Source organism: Octodon degus, unplaced genomic scaffold (assembly GCF_000260255.1).
Source record: "Octodon degus isolate 3935 unplaced genomic scaffold, OctDeg1.0 scaffold00095, whole genome shotgun sequence".
In the NCBI taxonomy this organism is placed as follows: Eukaryota; Metazoa; Chordata; class Mammalia; order Rodentia; family Octodontidae; genus Octodon; species Octodon degus.
Genome location: NW_004524671.1, coordinates 5,069,196 through 5,078,935, shown reverse-complemented (window position 1 = coordinate 5,078,935; position 9,740 = coordinate 5,069,196). Strand labels below are relative to the sequence as shown.

The window sequence follows — 9,740 nt, the reverse complement described above, 5'->3', positions numbered from 1 at the left end:
GAGAAAAGAAAAATGAAGCTCTGATAGGATGTAGAATTAAGACTGTTAGCAGCCCTTTGTTTTTAGATAAAGAGGAAGATGAACAGGATAATTCCATTTCAGGTAAAATAGTTAAGACCATTTAAAAAGGAGAGCAAATGAAAAATTTGAACAAGAGTCAAAGGAGATAATAAAATTATATTATGGAGATGACTAAATTTTGAGGAACCTAAATCTTCTGCTGATATTTCTGGTGATATTCCTTGTATAAATGCAAATGGTACAGAGAAGAATTATGGAGGTTCATCTAGCTCAGTGGGTGAAGTGACTAAAGGTACTTTGGAGCCGAATAGCATGGATGCAGATAAAGCTGAAAGCTCCAGAGAAATAAAATGGAGCCGTTGAGTTATTGTGAAGACATGGATTCTAATGGCACAATTAAAGAGTATCAACTTTAATAAATCAAAATTAGAGGTGGTTGGTACTGCTGCTCTTCAACCAGAAGATAATATTGTAGAAAATGCTGTTTGTGATATACCAGACCAAAATTCAAAACAGTTGAATAGTATTGAGAGTATTAACATGGAGTCTTAGGAGACAACAAACCTTCAAATGATAGAGACATCCAGTCAACTATTGTTTCTTGTGTGCAGTCAAAAAACATAAAATCCAACCATACAAAATCTGAGTCATTCTGAGTAAAACATGACTACAGGCACTGTAAGGAAAATTGTTGAAGCAAAGCATGTAGTAGTGCACAACAAAACTACTGTTGAAAGTGTGAAACAAAATGCTAGCTAACCAGAATCCCAGTGAAAATGTCATACGCCAGTTAAAGTGCAATAATAATAATAATAATAATAATAATAATAATAATAATAATAAATCAAAGACTCAAAGTTGTAATTCTGGGGTTAAGCCTGTGAAAATCAAAGCTTTTGGGGAGATGAGCTGTGGGAAGCAGCTTTGGGGAGAGTGAGGCACAGTGTCTTTGAGATCCCAGTCCTGAAAAACTGAGCTTGAGAAAAGATGGAGGGCAGTATGTAATGTAGAAAAACATTTTTTAGAACTGATAAACAACTGATTCCTTCAAGAAAAATTTTACTGATTGAATTCTCTACACAACTTTGTTGCAAACCTTTAATAAAAAATAGTGAAACTTTCAAAGTATGATTATGGGGTGTGTGTGTGTGTGTGTGTGTGTGTGTGTGTGTGTGTATGTATTCACCCCATTCCTGGTATCCTGCTTTCTCTGAATTTTTATGTGCCTGTCTAAAATTTAAAACAATTATATAGTGACTATAAATAAAAATTGGGTAATTAATTCATATCAAATTTTGACATGCCTGAGTATGCTTGCTATAATACATACTGACTTAAACTGAAAAATTACACTTACCTAGCCCCAGTTCATATTTTTATGAGACCTCATTAGCTTTATCTTTTAGGGAAGATTTAGAGAAAGTCAGTGTTAAAAATAGGTCTCATCAGAAAAAATATATTTTAAAAATGTGCTTTTGCTAATCCAACTTAATACCAATTCAAAATATGTATACATAGATTTGAATTTTGGCAAAACCAGCATCATTTTTTTTCCTTTGGCTGGGCTGTGTGACACAGTAGAAGCATGTACTCTATTTAAGAGCTCCTTGTACTGTGGAAGCGTCCTATGCTGTTGAAATGGTGGGAATTAAGTGGTTACCTTGTCCCACTTCACTAAAGGAACTACAACATCAGTCATCCAGCTTTGCTCACAGTTTTTGGAACATCTATTCACTTCTTTTTCTGGTCATTTTTGGGCAACAAAAACTCAACAGTCACATTGGGCACGGTGGTACATGCTTGTAATCTTAGCTATTTGGGAGAGAAGCAAAAGGGTCACAAGTTCAAAGCCAGCCTGGGAAATTTAGCAAGACCTAACGTCAAAATAAAAATGGCTGGGAGTGTGGGTTCATGGTAGAGCACTTGTCTGGCATGTGTGAGGCACTCAATGAAAACCCCTAGCACTTCTCTCACCGGAAGCAGAGATCATATTTGATAGTAAATGTATGTTTATCTTTAAAATTAAAATTACACCTTCTCAGGCTACAGAATCAACACACAAAAATCAATAGCATTTCTGAACACAAAAGTAAAATAATTCCAATCACAATAGCTTCAAAAAAAGATTAAATATATAGAGATCAACCTAACAAAGGTGATGAAAAAATCTCTATATTGAAAAATTATAGAATGCTGAAGAAGGAAAATGACAGGCATTCTTTGATCTTGGGTCAGGAGAATTAATATTGTTAAAATGGACATATTACTAAAATTCAATCTACAGATTTAATACAACCTATTAAAAAACGAACTATGTTTCTTATAAATCTAGAAAAAGAATCCTGAAATTCATAATGGAATCAGAAATGACCCATCTCTGATCAAGAAGAGCAAAACTGGAGGTGTTATAATCCCAGATTTCAGGTTTTGTTATAAATCAGTAGTAGAAAAAAAAACATTATACTGGCATTAAAAGGGAAATGTAGACCAATGGAATAGAACAGAAGATACAGAACCCCACAGTCACCTGATTTTTGACGAACAGGCCACTGGTATACAAAGGTTTTGTCTATTTAACAAAATGGTGTTGGGAAAACTGGCTATCCACTTGCAAAACATTGAAACTATATCCCTATCTCTCACCTTGTACTGAGACCGAATCAAAATGATTCAAAGGCTTAGATATAAAAATAGAAAGTCTGAACCTGCTGAAAGATAACAAATTAAACTCTTGAAGCTATAGCAGAGATAAAGACTTCCGAAATAGAATGTCAATAGCATAGGAAATAATATCACAAATTAATGAATGGGATTGCTTCAAATTGAAAAGCTTCTGCACAGCAAAGGAATCCAGAAATAAAGTGAAAATACAGGTACAGTATGAGGAAAAAATGTTTGCTAGCTACTCATGTAATCGAGGACTAATTGCAAGAATATATTAAAAAAAATCAAAAAATGACCCTCAGAAATGAATGAAGCAAAAAGAAAGAAAGAAAATGAATAGAATAGACAGGTTTTAAAAGAAATAGAAATAATGAAAATGTTCAACATCTTTAACCATTAGGAAAATGCAAATCGAAAGAACTCTGAGATTCTCTTCCTCCAGTCAGAATGCCTAGGATCATGAACTTGAAAAACAATGAATGCCAGCCAGGGTGCCAGGAGTAAAGAAGACCTCGCACATTGTTGGGAATATAAACAAGTAGATCACTATGGAACTCTCTGTGGATATTCCTTAAAAAGTCAAAAAGAGAAATGTCGCTTGGCCCAGCTATACTTCTCATGAATATATTCCTGAGAGAATTGAAAACATCATACTGTAGTGATATGCGTGCATACCTGTGTGTTTATAGCAGCAGAAGTCATGGTGGCTACACTTTGGAAACAACCGAGGTGCCCAGCAAGAGACGAACAATAAAGAAATCATGGTATACATACACAATGGAATACTTTTCAGTTATAAAGTAGAATGCAGTCATGTTATTTTTAGGAAAATGGGTGGAACTTGAGGCCATCATGCTAAGAAATAAGCCAAACTCAGAAAGTTAACTATATTTAAAGGAATGATGTTAGGAAACTAAATGTAGGTTCTTAGAGATGCCACAGGGAGAGTCTCAGATCTTTGCTTTTCTATCCACCCATAAGCAAAGATGGGCGCATACAAGTACATCCAGGAGCTGTGGAGGAAGAAGCAGTCCGATGTGACGCGCTTTCTGCTGTGGGTCTGATGCTGGCAGTACTGCCAGCTCTTGGTGCTCCACAGGGCTCCAGGCCCTACCCAGCTGGACAAAGCTCCTGGACTGGGATACAAGGCCAAGCAAGGGTATGTCATATACAAGCTTCATGTGCACGGCAGTGGCCACAAATACCCAGTCCCTAAGGGAGCAACACCTGTCCATCATGGCATTAACCAGCTGAAGTTTGCATGAAAACATCAGTCTGTTGCTGAGGAGCAAGCTGGATGCCACTGTGGGTCTCTGGGAGTTCTAAATTTTTACTGGGTTGGTGAAGATTCCACATACAAATTCTTTGAGGTTATCCTTATTGATCCATTCCACAAAGCCATTAGAAGAAATCCTGACACCCAGTGGGTCACCAAACCAGTCCATAAGCACAGGGAGATGTGTGGGCTGACATCTGCAGGCCACAGAGTGTGGCCTTGGAAAGGGCCACACGTTCCACCACACTGTTGGTGGTTCTCACTGTGTAGCTTAGTGAAGGCGCAATATTCTCCAGCTCCAGTGTTACTGCTAATAATATAAGTGATGCTTGTAAAATTCATAACCAAATAAACAATTGAGGACAGTCCATCTGCTTAAAGGTGTTATTTGTTAAGTGGTCTACTGATTTATGAATGTTTTGTCAGATGTTAAAAGTGCACTAATGTTCAAAGACTATAAGTGATGGTGTATTTTTGTTTCTAGTAAAATAAGCCTTTTTGTTTTTGTTGTATCTTATTAGGGGGGTATATGTCAGTGTTTGAAACATGCTGTGTGTATAATAGGTGTAAAATAAATTCTTTAAAAGACAAATGCTAAAACTAAAAAAAAAAAAAAAAAAAAAAAAAAAATGATGGCCCAGGGCATGAGAGGAAAGGAAGAAGAAGGGTAAGGAGATTGAAAACTATCCAGTTGTGTTCTATGTATGTACCAATTTCCCAAAACATCACTACTGTTCAGTATTAGAAGCATGCAATAATAAGAGAAGAAAGCCATCTAAGAAAGTAAAATGAAAACAAAATTTCATCCTTTCTGCTCCTGGAGCAGGGTAGAGTTGAACAGTGAGAGTCTTATGGCCCAGATTTCTTTCTTTGAAGCTAAAATCTACTTTCTGGCTTGCCATGGCCGGGCCCCCACCTTGGCTCTCTGAAGACATCGGAAGTTCTTCCCTGGCTCTGAGACAGTTCTTTGCAGAAGCAGCTTCATTTCTGTGAGTAAAAAATGCCTCTTTCTCACGATAAAATTCTCTTTTTGAAAATGTTCAAACCTGCTTAAAGTCCCAAGCCTAGTACAGTGAACACCTGTATGTCCTCCACTTAGCTTTTATTTCCATGTATCAAAAATGTACATTATTTTCTGAACCATTTGAATGTTGTTAACATTATTCCATTTCATGCTGGATTATGCTAACACGTGTGTCCTAAGAATAAAACATTATCTCCAAAAATCACATCATCTCAGTTAAGAAAGTTGGTAGCATCTGATATGAATACTGTTCAAAGTATACCTACATGGAAACATCACAGAGTACTTCATTAATATGTATAATTTTTGGTTTTAGGTACCAATTAAAAATTAATATTAAAAGAAAAAAATAACAGTGATTAAATACACTTAGGAATGTAATTAACTATATATTAATTCCTGCTTTATCTTTGTAACCATTTTTTTCCCAATCTAGGCACAAAACCAATCTCGCAATATATTTGGTTTGCATACCTCAGTAGTGTCCCTTAATCTACAATAGTTCCTCCAACATTCTGTGAATTTCACATTGCTCAAGGGAAAGTCTTAATTGAGCCATCCTGACCAGCCTTAACTTCATGAGCCAGAGCCTATGACTTCCCGTAGATGTACACAGACAAGAACAATGTAGGCAAAGTAGTTGCCTCCTTTCTTTTGAAAGGTTTTGAGCAGACCCATACACAGGTGGTCAGTCAGAGCACATGGGGCCCACCAGATAGCTCAGTGGACTAAAGCTCCTGCTTAGGCAGAGTGCAGAAGCTGGGGTTCGATCCCCTGTGTGCCATGCTGACCCCACCCCCCAGGGCGAGCTGAGATGGCGATTGAGACTGGGTGTGGTGGTGTGTGTGCCTGTAATTCCAGCACTTGGGAGGTTGAAAACAGGAGGACACTATGAGTCAGATCTATGTAGTGAGACCCCGTAGACCCTGTAGATCCTGTACTAAATACACAAAAAAACAAAAAACAATCAGACCATATGCAGGCCAAGAACACCAGACAGGCAGGCTTGCTCCCATCTGAGAGCTGTGCTGGTCCACTTCTGAGCATGCCTACACAACCTCCAGGTTGGGTTCTTTCCTGTTGGTTTGTAGCACTTATGAAAACTAGCTGAGATGATTTTGAAGGGTACGGCTCCTTTCCATTGGTACCAGCTGTCACTGATTTGTGACAAACACAGCTTTGCAACAGGAGAGACTTGGTGAGCACAGAGTTATTCTTAGGAAGGACCAACATAGGAGAGATTGACCTAATGGAAAGGCAAGTACAAAGTCTTGGGTTGACAATAAAGAATGATGACCTGGAGTGGTGATGGCAAACGTTTTAGATCTTTCAATGGTAACTAAGTGATAGCTGGCTGCATTCACCACCACTGAACAACAGGTTCCATTTTATTCCATTTAATTTCAGGACTAACAGGTTCTGAGCTGGTAAGGATGTCTTCACAAGTGGGTGGTGAACTTGGAAGAAAGTCTTGTGCCAGAACTTCATCCAGGAGGCAGGAAGACTGCAGGGGGAAATCTTCCTGGGGGAATCAAGGTCCTTCCTTGTCCTGGTTAGGCCATGTTTTGTACACAAACGGAGTCACTCATGCTAAATGCCACATAATCAAACTGAAACTTCAAGGAAGCAGATAGATACTAAAACAGACCAGTTTTTTCCTGAAAACAGGAGATTCCATTCTTCCTGAATCAGCATCATAAGGAAGTCCCTTCTGCTTTACTTTTACAGAAAAGTGACCTGAAATAACCTGATATTAGCCAGTTTTATCCTGTTTCTGTTTCCAGAGTTCATCTTACAAAACCCAATTCCTGTGCCTGGATTTGTTCCTCCAAATTCATTTGAGAAAATGTTATTCCTACAGCAACAGTGTTAAGAGGTGGGATCTTTAAGAGGTGAGGGAATCGTGAGGATTTCTCTTCGTGAACAGATTAGTGCCAGTATCTTGGGAAGGGGTTGCTTATCACAAGAGTGGATTGCTACAAAGCAAGCATGGGTCCCTCTTGGCTTTCTCAGTCTTATTCTCTCTTCCCCTTCTGCCTTCTAACCTGAAATGACACAGCACAATGGCCTTTGCTAGTTGTTGGCACCATGTTCTTGGGCTGCTGGCTTCCAGAATTATGAGTCAAGTGAACTTCTGTTCATTATGCAATTACTCAGGTTCAGATATTCTGTTACAGGAACAAAAAATAGACCAACATCACTGTTCTGCTACTGCCTGGAGACACTTCCCACTCCACTTGGTAGAATGGAGACTACTCCAGTTGAGGAATTGTAAATAGAAGCCAATTAAATAAATTCATAACTTAATTTGTTGTAGTATTGTCTTTTGATATCCCCAAGCAAAGATTTAGGAGCAAACTTCCTGTCTCCAGAAAGAGAACTCCATAGGGCCAATGAAGGCTTCTGTAAGAACAGGGAAATAATTGGGGATCCAGAACTGGATTTTATATATATATTAGAAGCAGAAACAACACATGAAGAAGGCTGCACTCAAGGATATAAGGCCCAGGAGTAGTGCATATATCCTGAGTCTGACATCCAAAGGACTATATCCAGAACCAGCCCTGGTTTCAGGGTGTACATGCATGTGTGTGTTTATTACTATTTGATCTTCTTTGCTTATTAAATCAAATTAACCCTTACTTTGTCTCCTTTTGGCTCAGAACTTAGCTGAAAGACAAAATAAGACTAAGTTTCAAATCCCTTCAAACCATCTTCATTAACATAACCTCCACTTTACCAAACTCAACTATTTTCGCAGTTGGTACAAAAACACATTTATACTTGCTATTCCAAAGGGTTCTTAGGTTGTGTTCTCTCTGACAGTGTTCTCTCCATCTCCAATGGTTACCCCAGGCCCCCCACGATATCCTTTCACTGTCATGTCCTGTGGCCTGTAGAGTCCTCCCTGTGCCAAAAAATACTCTATTCTCAGTCTCAAATGCTAATGATCTGGAATTACAGGAGTCACAAGAGGCTGGGTGGTGCTGTAGGAACGGATGACCTCCAAAATCACAGAGGAATAAATGCAGAGGTTTATTCCTCCCTCCCCACACTCGTGCTCATGGTGAGTCACCACAGCTCTGCTCTATTCCTTCCTTCCTGGGACAAAGACTGATAGATCAGCCTCTGTCTGGAACATTACAACTCTCAGAGTTGAGAAAAAGGAGAAATGGCAAACCACGAACTGGGTGTAAAGGCAACTATCTGGAAATGACACATGCCACTTCTGCTTATGGCTCACAAGCCAAGGGACATTTGGACTATCCTGACATCAATGGTACAGGGAAATACTTCCTCCCTAGGACGCTAGTGTTCAGGAGTAATAATTCAGTGATGGGGTGTGCTGTTAATGTCAGGGCGTGTGTACTTCTTCCGCTGGGCACACCTGCCTATCTGTATCTCTTCCCAGAAGGCTGTACCTCTTATCTATCAGAATATGTGTGCATTGCCTAGCAAGAGGAAACTTGGAGTCTTTGGCTACAGTGAATCTGCTGACTGGTGTATTGAGCCTGGCTGGCTTTCTAGTGTTTCTCTTTTTCCTCATCCCTGCACAGAGCCATTCTGTGGTAGGTTCTTGGGCTGTGATAGGACCAGGCTTTGGTCAGGCTTGACAGACTATAAATAAGTGTGGCTACCTCCATCTCCACTCCTGTTAGCAGCTGGGTCAGAAACCTTTCTGCGATTTCTTTTTGGCCCAAGGCCTCTTCCTGAAAAACTGTTTTGATTGATTTATCTTTTATCCCAGCTAGCCATTGCATAGTATGCTGCCAGAAAATTCAATTTGTCTTGTGTTTCTTCCTGAAGTGACATTTTTTAGCACTTAAAAAACCACTTTCTTCTAGGTTTTGGCCTGCCTGGTATTATTGTCATAGGTTTCTGTAATTCTTTCCTGTTTATCTCTCCATAAAGCAAACTTCCTTGTACCTCTCAAGGCTAGGAGAATAAATGAGGTGATGTCGATAAGAACAATTCAATTTCCCTGATTCATCTTGCCCATGTGCAAGACTTCTCGACCCCATCAATGGTCTCACCAGTCATTTCTGAGTATAGTAAGACTGAAAGCCAGATGAAGGTCCTCTTATTTTCTTCTCTCTGGGTCCCACCCCATGGATGCCCACTGTGGATGGACCCAAACTGGCACTTGAGTTATGTAGGACTCTGGTTACCAGCTTGCAATGATATAATCAAAATTGAATTTGCCATGAAGTTTCTGGGCCACCTCTCAGAATGGGTGGAATACATCTGGCCTTCAAGAAAGTTCTGCTACATTTGGAAAAGGTAACTTTGAACAGCTTTCCCAGTTTCTCTTACCTGCTTCTCTCTTCTGCTTTATGAGTTGCCTCTACCATTGAGCCCACATTGGAGAGAGTCCCTAGTGCTCTCTGAGTGCCCACACCAGTTTTAGTCAGGGAGGGTGTCATTGTCCAAGTTTACAAAGGGTCACTCATTCATAAAAGCTTAAATATCTCACGGTTTCTCTTATGTGAGAATCCCAATATGTAAATAAAGTGCCAAATAAAAGATAGACAGTGGGAGAGGGAGGGAGAGAGGGAAAGAGAGAATATTATAATCCAGCAATCCAGCATGGTCAATTTTGAAAGCATACCTTGATTTAGTATAATTGTTTTTTTTTTTTAAATTTTATTTATTTATGTATGTGTGTGTGTGTGTGTCCAGCTCAGCCCACCAGGGGGTGGGGCTGGCTGGCATGTGGTGCTGGGGGATTGAACCGCGGTCCCTGTGCTTTGCTAA

The 9,740-nt window shown here is 39.4% G+C and overlaps 1 long non-coding RNA gene across 1 annotated transcript; it reads right to left on the bottom strand.

Moving 5' to 3' along the window:
- Window positions 1–4,005: 4,005 nt before the first annotated feature.
- Window positions 4,006–8,141, bottom strand: LOC111818560. Its single transcript, XR_002822524.1, has 3 exons — window positions 8,131–8,141; window positions 8,065–8,066; window positions 4,006–4,098 (listed from the first exon to the last, which is right to left on the bottom strand). It is a non-coding gene; the product is annotated as an uncharacterized LOC111818560 (long non-coding RNA).
- Window positions 8,142–9,740: the final 1,599 nt, after the last annotated feature.